Source organism: Clupea harengus, chromosome 11, assembly GCF_900700415.2.
Source record: "Clupea harengus chromosome 11, Ch_v2.0.2, whole genome shotgun sequence".
NCBI lineage: Eukaryota > Metazoa > Chordata > Actinopteri > Clupeiformes > Clupeidae > Clupea > Clupea harengus.
Window position 1 is genome coordinate 19,971,458 of NC_045162.1, and position 14,082 is coordinate 19,985,539.

Sequence of the window (14,082 nt, forward strand, 5' to 3'; positions counted from 1 at the left end):
TGTTATCTTCAGCCGCTTATGTCCCTAATACCTCAATTGTTGTGCTTTAAAAACAATCATTAGCAATCCCAGCGAAGCACAGGGAGGAATTTAACTGCTTTCTTTTTCTCCCCTCTTCTCTCGTTTTCCCTCGTTTCTCACTTTATCTCCCCACTCGCTCTTCCCAAGACAGGGGGGATATTGGCAAAGCCTCTTTAAACTCCACGGCATTACGGTGGATTATTTTTGCCGAGATCCTTGAACGCTTTACTACACTCTCTCTCCCTCTCTCTCTCCCGCTCTCTCTCCCTCGCTCTCTCTTTCTCTCTCTCTCTCTCTCTCCTCCTCTTTCTGTTTTTGGTGACTGCGGCAGACACGGTATGTAAACAGTTGGCGTCACACTTGATTGCGTTTGGAGAAATTAAAAATCCTGGAGACAATGGCATGGGGACACTGACACGGTAAGACCCTGGCTCTTTTGGGGGGCTAAGGGATGTGTGTGTATGTGTGTGTGTGTGGTGGTGGTGGTGGTGGTGGTGGGGAGCCGCGTTGCACTCCAGCTGACAGCTAGGCCCCTTGCGGGCGGAACAATACAGAAGCCCCCTCCCCCCGTCAGTGTGCTCCCAGGGCCCTGTGTTTTCGACTATCTCTGCGAGGCCATCTGTCTCTCTCTCCACCTCCGCCTCTTCCCCTCCTCCTCACTCACTCTCTCACTCACCCTGCAACCACAGTGGATGGGAAGGAGGCTCAATTATTTATCTGTTTACAAACACAAACACATCATGCAGCCAGAGAGCATGTGTGTCTGCCTGTTTTCTATTCCTTTTTCTTTGCTTTGCTTTTCCTTCCTTGTTTGCGAAGAGGGAAGTGAGTATCTGGTTCGGAATACTTTTCTTCACTGTGAGGCCTTGTGTACACAGCCAAAACTATTTTTAACTTTTTTTATTTCAAGACCAAAGGTAGTAGTATTACATGTAGGAGAGAAGAATACAAATCTTTCTCATAGTCAATTTAGGGAGGCCAACAGTGTCGAAGGTACTTCAATCTGTTGACTTTGCCTTTGAGTCTCAAAACCAGTGCACCTGAATTCCCAAACAGAAGCATGTCAGCTCATAGTCCCTAGAGGGCAGCATAACATCATGTCTGGTCTCATTCCAAAATTTGCATTTCTGGAAGGATTCTTAATCTTAGCCGCACAAAAGCCAAAAATAAAAAGCCCACTCAATTTCAAACCGTATTCAAAATATTAATTGAATTACTTGATGGCTTTGTGAGACGGGCTTAATGTGACCTCGTTGAAATGTGCGCCATATCAGCCTCTGCGCAGTCAATCACGGGCTTTGTCACATTAAACAAGTGGCGGGCACCGATGCCGCTTTGATTCTATGCTGATGAGCACACGATAGAGCTTTTGACGGCACACTAATGCGCCATCAATGAAGCTTTGATACAGCTGTGATGTTACACAGATTTTACACAATCCCCTTCCTGCTTTGGAAGTGCAGATGTAAAAAAAAAAAAAAAATAAGAGAGAGAGAACAAAGGGGTCTCTCTTTTTTTACCTCTTTCTTTCTGAAGGCCAACACCTTCATCAAGTGTTGTTGTTATTTACTGTTCGACTTTGGTGCAGCTTGGAAACGTATTCGTGTCCAACATCACTAAATTCTAGAGGTCTTTCATATCATGTATTGTATATTATCATTGTTGATTATTTTGTACATACCTACAGTCTTGATGAACACGTGATAGACATGTAAATTATTTTCACTCAGGAAGGCTAAGTACTGCCTAGGTATGTTGGTGGCATGGCCAAAGGTACTCTCATTCAGAACACCACTCTCTGTCCGTCCGTTTAACATGCAAAGCAATATCAATATAAGAGTACTGTTGACACATACACACGTATGCAGACACAAACACACACACACTAGTTAATGTTGTATATAAGTCAGGCACAGATGCCCCACCACCACCACCACCATCACCAACATACACACACCATGATCAGACATTTACAGCAGGTGCCAGTGGTTTGCAGATTATTTCAGAGATATGGACTCACGGATAGTGTTCATGTTTGCCATTCTTGGGGCCTCCAATTCTTTTTTGGCTTGTGACAGTTCTTGAAGACAGAATCTTCCAAATTATAGCATCATTAAAATATCTGTAAACCACGGCAGCACAGCTCCTCTGATACATACACCTCAGTGGTTTGAATGAATACTCTTTTTTTGTACAGGCTGCCAGGACTGAGCCACGCAGTTCAGTTCAGACACCCCTACACAAGCCCAGAGAACAACACGCATTTGTTCTTGCAGATGCAAAACTTGGCTGAGAGACAAACTCTGACGAACTCTTAAACCTGAAGTCAATTAATTGCTGAAACTCACAAAACTTTTGTTTTTCAGATGTTTATTCACAAAACAAATGTTGGGATATTTATTTGCATTTTACCCGTCTTTAATTTGATCCAACGGCGCACACACAGGTTGCACCGTGCTTGTCAAACCTCTCACCTCTGTCCTGTGAGAGCGCACAGGTTTGCCTGGAGCTCATCACGCCGCCCCTTTAATATATCAACCGCTGCCATGCTGTCACTGCGAAGAGCGAAACCAGCCCCTTCGAGAGCCCGTCAAAAAAAAAATCATTAATCTAATTAAATATGTGGTATGGCGCGAACGAGACACTGGGGCGGCTTAGCTGTAGGATAAGCGCAAAGCAAAGCGCTGTCCCAGCAGAGATGCAGTCAAGGAGCGCTAACGGTGGCGCACTTCATTACTCTCTTAATAACCTATTGTTTCCCTCTAGTTTGAGCTGTTTTAATGATTATCTACAGGCAGTTGAATGTAATCTAAATTTTCTAATCTACTGGACCATTAAGAGGGAGTCAAAATGTTATTGGTTTATTAGCTAATCATACTTTTAAATGGCGGCTCTGTCGCTTCCCCAGGGCCGCGAGCTTGGTTCGCAAGGAGTGAGTAATTGAATTCGGGGCTTTTGGAGACGGAGCGGAGAGAGAGAGTGTGTGTGTGCGTCTGTGTGCGTCTGTGTGTTTTGCACTTGAGATGGGTGCACTGCGCACTCAGTCAAAGTGTTGCATCCCCTCAGTTCCGGACTCTCGCCTCAGATCAAACCTGCTCCGCTCCACTTACCCCTCGCGCCGAGGTCTCCATGGCGACCTATTCAATTTGCACCATCACCATGAAATATGGCAGGCCAGTAAAAAGCCGGGATGTCTCGGGAGGCTGGGAACCAGTGGCAGCAACGAGGGCTTCACTCATTGGCAGAGAGTTTCCTCTGCATTCAGAGGTCTAAATATGTATTTGAAAATCAAATGTCCCTATCGTGTGAGCTCATCTGGATATCACACCTGTCATTCTCCTCTGATGTTATCTGGTAATTATTTTAAAGATAGGAGCTATCATGCCTGTTAACTTACCAAGGCTAAGGCCAAAAGCACCTGTGCCGTGTCTATCAAACTCTTTTAGGGTAATATTTTCATATTTATGATAGAGAGATGGAAAGAGAGCTGCAAAATTATTATGTAGGATCCACAAAAATAACCTATACATATGTGACATTCGTTAATTGACATACTGTATGTGGACATCAAATACAGAATATCACGTGTTCATCACCCTTTGTGTTCACAAAATGGTAAATATGTGTCCACATCCATGTAGTGTTCATACCTGTTTGCTCGCTGTTCAATAGCCCTGCGAGGCAAACCTCACACACAACTCGTACTACATGTAGTGTATCTACAGAGCAAGAAAATACTATGATGAGAGGAACACATTGATAAGCTTAAGAAAAAAGGATAGAGAGACGGAGAGGAAGGTGAAGAAATAGAGAGTGAGAGATGATAAACAAATGGAGATGATGAGCCCTCTAAACAAAGGAAGCACCAGTTGAGACTACATACTCACACCACATACATGCTCCTTTGATGGTGGCGACCATAAGTAAATGGTGAATGGACTGCCTTTATACAGCGCTTCTAAGAGCGCTTTACATACAAATGCCTCAGACTTCTACCCATTCATACACCGCTGCTTGGTCAGCTAGGCGGGAAATAAGGATTGTGTTACGAGATTGCGCCATCTCGTAACAAGAGAAAATGGCTAGAATTCCAATGAGGCGTTGCTGAGAAAAAGGTTTCTGTGGGAAAAAGTTACTCCCTCTGGTGTGTACTTTGGGCTTTGTAACTCTGCAGACCGTGTACATGCACAAAAAGCTATATAACACACTAAAGGAAAGGGAAAAAAACGGAAAATACGTCCTCTTTAAATACTGTGGCCTGTACACTAAAATACAGTTTATTAATGTACATTCTCACTCTACATACAGCTGGTAATGTACAAATGTAAGTCTCTACCCCTATCAGAGATGCAGTGTAGTTCTACTTTGTGACCTGCCTGCAGTGTGAAAGAGGAATTTATCATCATCTGAATTGCCTTTGAGAGGAGCTCGAAAATGACTGCAATACATTCTCATATGAAAATGCTGTGAGGTTAATGAGTGCCAATTGCACGGTGAGGACTAAATCTATTAGGGTTCTCGGCAAAAGGAATCAATCAGCCGGGCCGGGCCGGCTTGCCACTGATTTGTCATTCTGAGGCATTGCCCGTCTGAGCACCGCGGCGCAATCCTTCATAAGAGCTAATCCACTCTGATTTCATAGCTCCTCCTTCATTAAGGTGACAGTGATAAACTGTGTGTGTGATTTCACACTCACAACACCAACCGCTGCTCTGTGACAGCAGCTGAGTCTTTACATACCTGGAGGAGGCCCCGTGGTACTAACCAGCAAATACTCAGAGAGTAAAGACTTTCCAGAGAGTATGTCCACACAGTTTACGCACATATGATCACTGAACAAAGTACCCACAGCATCCACTCACTGGGATTGGATAGAAAGTGATTAAATGAAGCATTTATAGCATATTTATTAGAACGCCTCATTGTAAAGTATTGAGTTATACAGTGGAATGATGGCCATAACTCAATGCCATTATCAATCCCATTAGTTTTAACATTGTATCCTAGCTTCAGGTGTTCATGTACTGTACGTCTTAATAAATCACAGCTTTATGTTGTTAAAGGTACAGTTAGAAATTGTAATCCCATACACTTTTTGTCAAATTCAGCTAAATGCTCCTCATGTTCCCCTAGCCGTCCGTTCAGTGTTTGCACTCAAAACAATTCTGGTGTTCGTAAACAGTCTTGGCTCTGTAAATCAGAAACAAACATAGTCGGCCCGAGACTTAAGCAATCCCAGCCAATCAACACAGAAGGTAGGAGTATAATTTTGTTGCTTTTGAGCTCAAATGTCAACAACCTTTCGCAAAACCGAAACAGAATTGCGGACTGTACCTTAAAGTACACTTCACAATACGTCAATAGTAGCCATAGCTGTGCCACATACCACCACATATACCTCTAATCCATTACTGTTTAAAGCAGCAGTAAGGAGTTGTTTTGCTTGATGTGCCTTTAATGTAACTTTAGCATTATTAGGGGAAATGCCCAGTTATTTTCAGGAGAGCAAACCCAAAGAGTACTTGACTCTCGGGCGCATCTGTGCCTGATCTGGGATCTGGTCCCGAGTCAGCAGCGGCACCTGTGAAACTATACCGAGTCAGCTCACGGGAACATGGGATAGTTGTGTTTGCTGACATAGGTATTGAAGTGGCTCAAACTAAATAAGAGGAGGATATAGGATTGGGGGGGTGGGGGGGCGAAGGAGAGAAAGAAAATAGAGAAAGAGAGGGAGGAGAAGGGGACAGGAAGGAGTGAGAGAGAGCGGGTGAGAAGGAGAGAGAAAGGAAGAGAGAGAGAGAGAGAGAGAGAGAGAGAGAGAGAGAGAGAGAGAAAGATGGTGGAGGAGATTGAGTGGTGATGGAGTGCCCTGAGCTGAGTCCTTGTTGACCAGAAATATCCTGTTATCACGGCCACTCAGGCTGGCCCGCCCCGTGTTTCTTATTTACCGTCCGCACCTTTGATTGATGCTCTGTATGTGTGTGTGTGCCATCTCCTATCCTATCAGCTGGGACATAGAAACACAGTTGGGCGCACATACACAGGCACACACACTCACACTCACACTCACATACAAACATTGAAGTGCAAACACATACACACACACACGCACACACACACAAACCCAAACACACTCCACACATATAAACACTCTCTCTCTCTCTCTCTCTCTCTTTCTCTCTTTCTCTCTCTCTCACACACACACACACACATACACCTCATTCAAAGAAGCAGCCCAAAGTGCTGCTACCTGCGGTGATGAATGTTGTTTCATATAGAGTTTGGTCCCCTCATCTCCCAGTTTTGTCTTGATGGTATATACAGGGACAGGAACACAACCCTGCAGTCTAGTCTAGCATCAGCAATCAGTGATTGATTAAGTCCTGACTGGTCATGATCCAGAACACTGAAAGAAATAACATGGGCTGCCAAGAGAAAAGGATAGAAAGGGAGAGAGAGAGAGAGAGAGTGAGAGAGAGAGAGAGAGAGAGAGGGAGAGAGAGAGAGAGAGAGAGATAGAGAGGGAGAGGCCATGTTTAGACACTGTAAACGCAGTAGTCTGGGATATGAGCGACTCTTCCGCCCGCTGCTGAGCCCTTCCGTTTGCTTGATTGATGGCAACCTTCATGCTGAGGCAACGTGTTTTTCTATCAGCGCGGAGCAAAGTGACCAGGGACAGACGCAGACAGAAAAGCTGCCCCCCTCGTGTTAATGACAAACATTATTCACAGGCCGGCTCCGTTGTCAGGCCACTGTATTCTCTGTCCCGCTCGCCATGGCTCATGTGATTCATGACTGACAATGGCCTCCTTTTAGCATCTCATTTGTTTTCAGTATTTCATCACCTCAAATAGGAAGAGGAAGTCACATTTAAATGTGCTGAATTAAGGTTTATAGTACAAATCATAACAGGTAATGATCCCTGAATTGTATGGTGTGTGTTTATTGCACTCAAAAAGAAATGCAAATAAAATGGTGGCCCCAGTGTTGTTGTAATGCTTCGTACATAAATGGAAGTGTTCTCTCTTGTTTGGTAGTCATGGGGGACCACGGCTTGGTCTCTCACAAGAACAGAGGATGATTTCACACGAGATTTAGAGCTTCATTTTACATTTACATGTAGCAGACACTTTTAACTCCTTTAAGAAATCAAACCAGTTGATAATGTGGGTTATGATATGTGTAACTATTCAGTGTTGGAGGACAACAAGTCTCCCCACGCCTCCCCACGCCTCCATGTTCCTTACATCTCCTTAAGTCTCCTGTATCCATCTGTTCTGTTAGACCTGAACCATGACTGGACCAGACTGACCATAAGGATGTGAGTCTCTGGAGACATCTTCGCGTGTCTGCCGGCCTCTGGGATCTCCATTTCCTCACCCACGCCTCGCTTTCCATTGTTTACCACAGAAGTTGCTGTAACATGAGGAGTATGGGGCAAAAGCTGTCGGCTTCTCACATGAAAGGAAGGAAAGGAGTCCTGCTCAGTGAAATTGGAAGACAAAGGTTTTTTCCTAAAGCGGACAGGTGGGAGAGGATGGGAGAAGAGAGGAGAGGAGAGGAGAGGAGGGGAGAAGAGAGGAGAGGACAAGAGAGGAGAGGAGAGGAGAGAAGAGGAAAGGAGAGGAGGGGAGATGAGAGGAGGGGAGAGGAGAGGAGAGGACAGGAGAGGAGAGGAGAGGAGAGGAGAGGAGAGAAGAGGAGAGAAGAGGAAAGGAGAGGAAAGGAGAGGAAAGGAGAGGAGAGGAGAGGAGAGGAGAGGACAGGACAGGAGAGGAGAGGAGAGGAGAGGAGAGGAGAGGAGAGGAGAGGAGAGGAGAGGAGAGGAAAGGAGAGGAAAGGAGAGGAGAGGAGAGGAGAGGAGAGGACAGGACAGGAGAGGAGAGGAGAGGAGAGGAGAGGAGAGGAGAGAAGAGGAAAGGAGAGGAAAGGAGAGGAGGGGAGAGGAGAGGAGAGGAGAGGAGAGGAGAGGAGAGGAGAGGGGAAGTGCCTGTGGTGGTGTTGGAGGAAGCTCGTCAGACAGAGCCCTTCCCCATCTGTCACAAATCATTTCGGCCCAGGAAGAGAGGGGAGGCGAAAATGTCAAAATATTTGAATAAATTCCACAGAAGGCAGTTGAGATGGGAATGGGGAGAGGGAATGGTTTGGGTAGTGTGTGTGGGCGGTATGTGTGTATAGGTGCATAAGTGTGATGGTGCATGTGTGTGCACTCTCTCCTTCTCTTTCTTTCTTTCTTTCTTTCTTTCTCCCTCTCTGTCTCTCTCTCTCTCTCAATTCCTTTCTGTCTCTCTCTGTGTGTATGTGTGTGTGTGTGTGTGTGTGTGTGTGTGTGTGTGTGTGTTTGTGTGTGTGTGTGTGTGTGTGTGTGTATGTGTGTTAGGCGGGGGGTGCTGTCCACAGCAGCGGGGCGGTGAAGCAGAACAGTTTGGTGTGAATTTGAATTAGCCCCCGAATCATTTGGATCAAACACACAGCAAATGGAAATCAACAGGAATGAGCAGAAAAGTTTCATCCCGACGTCTGTCCTGAATGGTAACGCGGCATCTCGCTTTCAATCGAGTCAATCCGGGGCAATCTGTTATACCTTTTAAACCTTTCCAGCAAAGAGACATTTCAAAAGAAAGTGTGCACCATCATTTCACTCAACCCCTCAATTTGTAGCTCCTGTCAAAGACAGTTGCGCTTCTCTGTACACATGTTAAGATGTGTTAAGTAGCACCTTGGTTTAACACCAAGCTCTTGAAAGGGGAAACCTGCCTGGCAGTTTTGATCGCGCACGTTGAGCCTCTGTTGTGAGAGAGTGCGAGGCGCTTAGAACGATTTCGTAGACCTTGAGGAGAGGAGTAAAAGCCTTGGCACAGAGAGTATTATGATCACCCGAGAGAGCTGGTTTGGAGATAGCAGGAACCCGCAGAACAGGAACAATGCGGAGCGCATGAATGGGAGCCTGCAAGCGTGAAGGGCACAGGGGGTTGACCTTCGTGCCAACAGGGAATCGGGCAGGCGAGATAAACCTTGAGTTGCGGAAGCTGGCACAAACACAAAAGGCCTCGGTGTACCAAAATGGAGGTGGAGAGAGGGAGAAAGGGGAGAGGTAGGGAGGGAGGGAGGGAGGGTGGTGGCAGTTCCAGCTTAAGCTAATATTTTACCTTTTCCCCGCAGGTGATGTGCGGAGCTATTTCAGCCTCAGGAATTCAAAATAAGACCAGCTATAAGGGTACTGTGCCTGTCCTGATCGCTTGTGAGTGGGTGATTCCTGCTCAACTTCACCTGCTCACATAGTGCTTGGAGGAGGCAGACATTGGGAAATGTAAAGAATCGTGCAACACATGTGCATGACAAATGACTACACTTCCTCTTCCTCTTGTCTTTAGAAATGCATCTGGTGTGACATCTTTTCTGTCAGGTTTAATAATGTGTGTGTTGGCCTGGGCTGGATCCCTGTCTGCATCTTTCTCTCCCTCTTTCATCAGTGTGTGACTATATTTGCATATGTGTGTGTGTGTGTGTGTGTGTGTGTGCTGCTTAAATGTCGCACCTCTGCATTCATTATCACTGCATGAAGTATAAATCCCATTGCTTTGGGCTATGTGTTAATAGTGATAGCGCAGTTATCTAAGGTAATGAACTTGAAGAAGTGTTGGCCTATATGGGGCTGTATATATGCTGTATCTTGTTTGGAGTGGTTATTGGCAGTGACAACAGTACATTGGAAGTTTGAAATCCCACTTGTTTAGCACTCATTCCTCAGATCACAGTAGTTGGAGGAATTGTAATGTATAATGTAACTATGCAAGTATTCTGTATTCTATATACATACATACATCAAATGTAAAGAAGGTAAACAGACATACAAACTAGCCAAGAGAATAAATGAATCTCCTTCAACGTTGCATTAATTGCGTATAAGGATATTTAAATGCAGATGAGCAGTGTGTGTATACAAATAGCATCAGTCCACTAACCCTAAAAATACAAGTAAATGTTGAGGTCTTTAATGAAGTGAGGACATATTTGTTGGGTTTAAAAGTTTTAGACTGTGGGGTCAATTCCTCCCTTCAAAACATGATGAATTATTAAATTGTAAAAAGAAACAAGCATGGAGAAGGTAACATGCTGTTAGCTGTTTATTCTTCCTGCCTGGCCAGGAGTTGAATTTGCAGGTTCCTCCAACCGATATGCATCTAACGAGGGAAAAGATCAAGGTTATGACTTCCTTGCCTCAGATTTTTCCGAAACCAATTAAACTCTTTGGCTGTGAAATTCAGCTGAAGGACAAATGCCGGAAAACAATAGGGAGAGGAGGATAGCTCCGCCGCTATCTCACTGCCTTTCTGGTCATGCTAATTATATTTGCAGATTCTGTCATTTAGACAAAAGGCACGAGAACTTTGGTAATCAACATGAAATATTTAAATTTCTCTTTGGATGGCGAGCCTCATCAACCTTTAGGAAATGAACTCGCTAGCGAGATATGTGAAGTAATCAAATATCATCCTGATGGAAGAAATTCAGACATGAATTATGAATAGTTTAAAAAAAAAAAAGGAGTGTAGTCAATAGGAGGTGATTGTACTTTAAGATGGGGTGGGTCTTGATAATATCAGACAATTAAGGCTTTGTTTGGTTCTTGGTGTTGAAGGAAATCCAATGTCTTCTAGTCATCTTGTCACCTTGATATCTTGGGATGTGGGGATAGCAGAGAGGTATCAGCAAACACAAGTGGAGTCAGAAAAAGGTCAAAATAATCATAGTTCAGACATAAGTGCTTTGTGACGTTTGAGCAGTGGGACTTGGTGGTATCAAATACAATAAACAAGAAAAGAACATACTTATTGAATCATGCTTATTGTGTATGCCAAACCAGGCTAGAGTTTGTTAAGGATGTTTCTCACAAAATATATCTTGACTGTCTTAGATTACAATCTCATGAGTCACAAATGGAACACATTACAAGTGTAATTATTGCAAAGATATTGACATATCATTGCATCCAACAGTAGTGGTTTACATATTGAAATGCTAGAGGAGCACTTTATTTGCACAGTCTATTGTAGATTGAACTGTCAGTTAATCATCGATGAACTATTAATTAGATGTCAATTGGACCTAACCAGAGGTGGGTAGCAACACATTTTGTTTACTCCATTACATGTTAGTCTTTTTTTTTCCTCAAATAAAGTAGTTTTATGCAGAATACTTTTCACTCTTACTTGAGTACATTTATGATAAAAAAATACTCTGTTACATTAGGCTTCACAGGTTTTGAGTTTTACATTGAATTTATTTTATTCACACGCATACAGCTTCTAGCCTACAAATTTGACTGCTTCGGCTACATAGGCATATAAGTGTAGACGCTGTGTTGACTCTGGGTTCATACGTCAACAGCGCACTTGGCTACTAAAGTGTAGCTGGGGATAAAATTAACCATGATTTTTAAAGGACACTTTTCAATCATTCTGAGATGAAAACGACCATAGAAATGCATTGTTTACTTTTGCTAGTTAGACACCATATTTATTGCATTCCTTATTGCAAACCATATTTCTTTCATAACATAAAGATCTGTGCTGCAAGTTATAGCCCGCGACAAAACAAGATTATTATTTAAGCAATGACACTACCAGAAGTGATAAATCTATAAATAGTTTGTCAACATCAGCAAAACGTAGAAATAGAAACAAATTGAAATAGAACAAACAATAGATGTTCTATTCATTGCTACTGAGGATGCAGAGAAGGCTTTGAAAGGCAAAGCTCAGACTGAGACCTCACGGAGAATGAAATGTGATTGGATAAAAAAAAGATTCTCCCCACGCTGTCTACTGGGAGTAAGCGGTTGGATTTTGTGACCCACATTAGTCAGTGAAACAGGCTATGCAGTAAGATATTCTTCCGTTATTGATTTTTTTGTTTTTGGTAAAAACACAAACATCCTGATTAAGGAATGCATTTAATGCTTTGTATGGGCACTATTACTATAACAGCTAGGTTACAATTGATGGAATTTTACCGGGCAAAAAACTGGTGAATGTGAATCTGTGGAATTACTATTGCAATGATGTGTACTGTAGACTGTGTGTGTGTTGAGGGGAAGGGGTGGTCTGTGTGTGTATGCATGTCATGTACACCTTTTATCTTTTTTGCATGTGATGTGTGAGTGTGCATCCCTTATGATGGCCAAAGGCTCATGTCTGTTTGTATGTTCACAGGTGTTTAGAAATAGATAGATAGAAAAGCCTTTATTGTCATTGTATTTATACAACGACATTTTTAGTGCTTCTCCTGTTGTTGTGACGAGGGACAACATATAACACAACAACAACATATGACATAACAATACTACAACTATCCAAAAACAGTAGGAACAGCCCAAAAATATATAAATATATACATTAAGAGTTGAACAAAGTGCGGTGGCATAGACTAAAGTACTTCAAGAAATACATCAACAGTACTTCCCTGAGGTGCTTTACAATAAACACAGACAGCTTTGTTTATGCACATGTGTTTGTGTTTGTTTGTGTGTTTACAGGTGTTTGTGTTTGTTTGTGTGTGTGTGTGTGTGTGTGTGTGTGTGTGTGTGTGTGTGTGTGTGTGTGTTTTACAGTACTATTTTAACACTGCATCTCAGATTGAGTCTGTGCTGTAGAATGCCATTGTGTGGTGTATGTGAAGAAGAGTATTACTTCTGTTCATAAATGGTTCCTGCTAAAAATACATGTGCACAACAAATCCTAGGCTTTGTAACGACTCCAAGGACAATTTGGATCTTCACCATAATTTTATTTTAATTGACAACTGAAATGAACCATCTAAAATATTTAACTCTGCACATGATATTATCTGCAATCCTGAGTGAATCTGAAACTCTCTCTCTCTCTCTCTCTCGCTCTCGCTCTCGCTCTCTCTTTCTCTCTCTCTGTGTGTTTGTGTCTGTATGTGTGTTTCTCTCTCTCCGTGTGTGTGTGTGTGTGTGTATGTTTCTGTGTCTGCGTCTGTGCATATGTGTGGGCACAGTGAAGTGGAATAGAGGACAGCCACAGACAGGAGCCTCGGTAGCAATGCCTGGAGGAGTTGACAGACGCTGGAGCTGTCAATCATAGAGCTGGCCATGCTCACACCCAACTGGCCTCGCACCATCAGTCTCTCTCGTTATCTCTGCGTCTCATTGATCTCCGGTTTCGCCTCTGCTGCCCTCTTAGCCAAATGTCCTCCAAGAACACAATCTAAGCTTCTTCAGCTGCAGACAAGGCATTGCATCTGCATAGTATTTGAGTCTTTCAAGAGGGTGACCAGCCTTCACTGCTTTTTAATGTTATCAAATGCTTGAATGAGCTAATAAGACTGTGCACAAAATATGGCATCCTTGTTGTTTTGGTTCATTTTATTCTCATAAGACCAAACATTAAGTCATTTTCATTGGAGCTTTTCAGTTCTGAAATACACCTCTATTCACAGACACAACAACAGAAAACCTCATTGGTTGTCTACAAATATTAGTCATTCATTCTGTGAAGAAAAGAGCTGTGTATGTCAATTGTAGTGAAAGAAAGGCATCCAAACAAAGCTCTGTTATGCAGAGGTAATTATCTCCTCTGGTCGTATGCACAAGCTAGCCCCTCCTGACAGCTGGGCTTGTGATTGGCTGGGGTAGGGCTCCGTGGAGACCCCGCTGCTCTTTGTGTTGACAATGGAGCCCAGATCCACAGGAGAGACAAAGTGGCTGGACAAGTCATTCACGGATGCAAATGCCAGCCAAGGCGCGGCTCCCGTGCATCTGTTTCCATCTTCATTACGGAGCGGCGGCCACCGAGCCTGACGGACAGCCCTCGGTGCGGTATAGCTGGCCACCCCGAGCGGCGCTCCGGGGGCAGGGAGGGCAGGTCGCCCGGGAGCGTGCCCATTTACGCCAGAGTAAATGTCACAATGCTGCATTCTCAACCGAGCCAGATTGATAAATGTTTTATTCAGCATATCAAACAATACCAACCATGCATGCCGTGACGGGTCTGTGCTCCTCCTGAAAGCCAGAGAGGAATGGAAAGGCTCTGATAT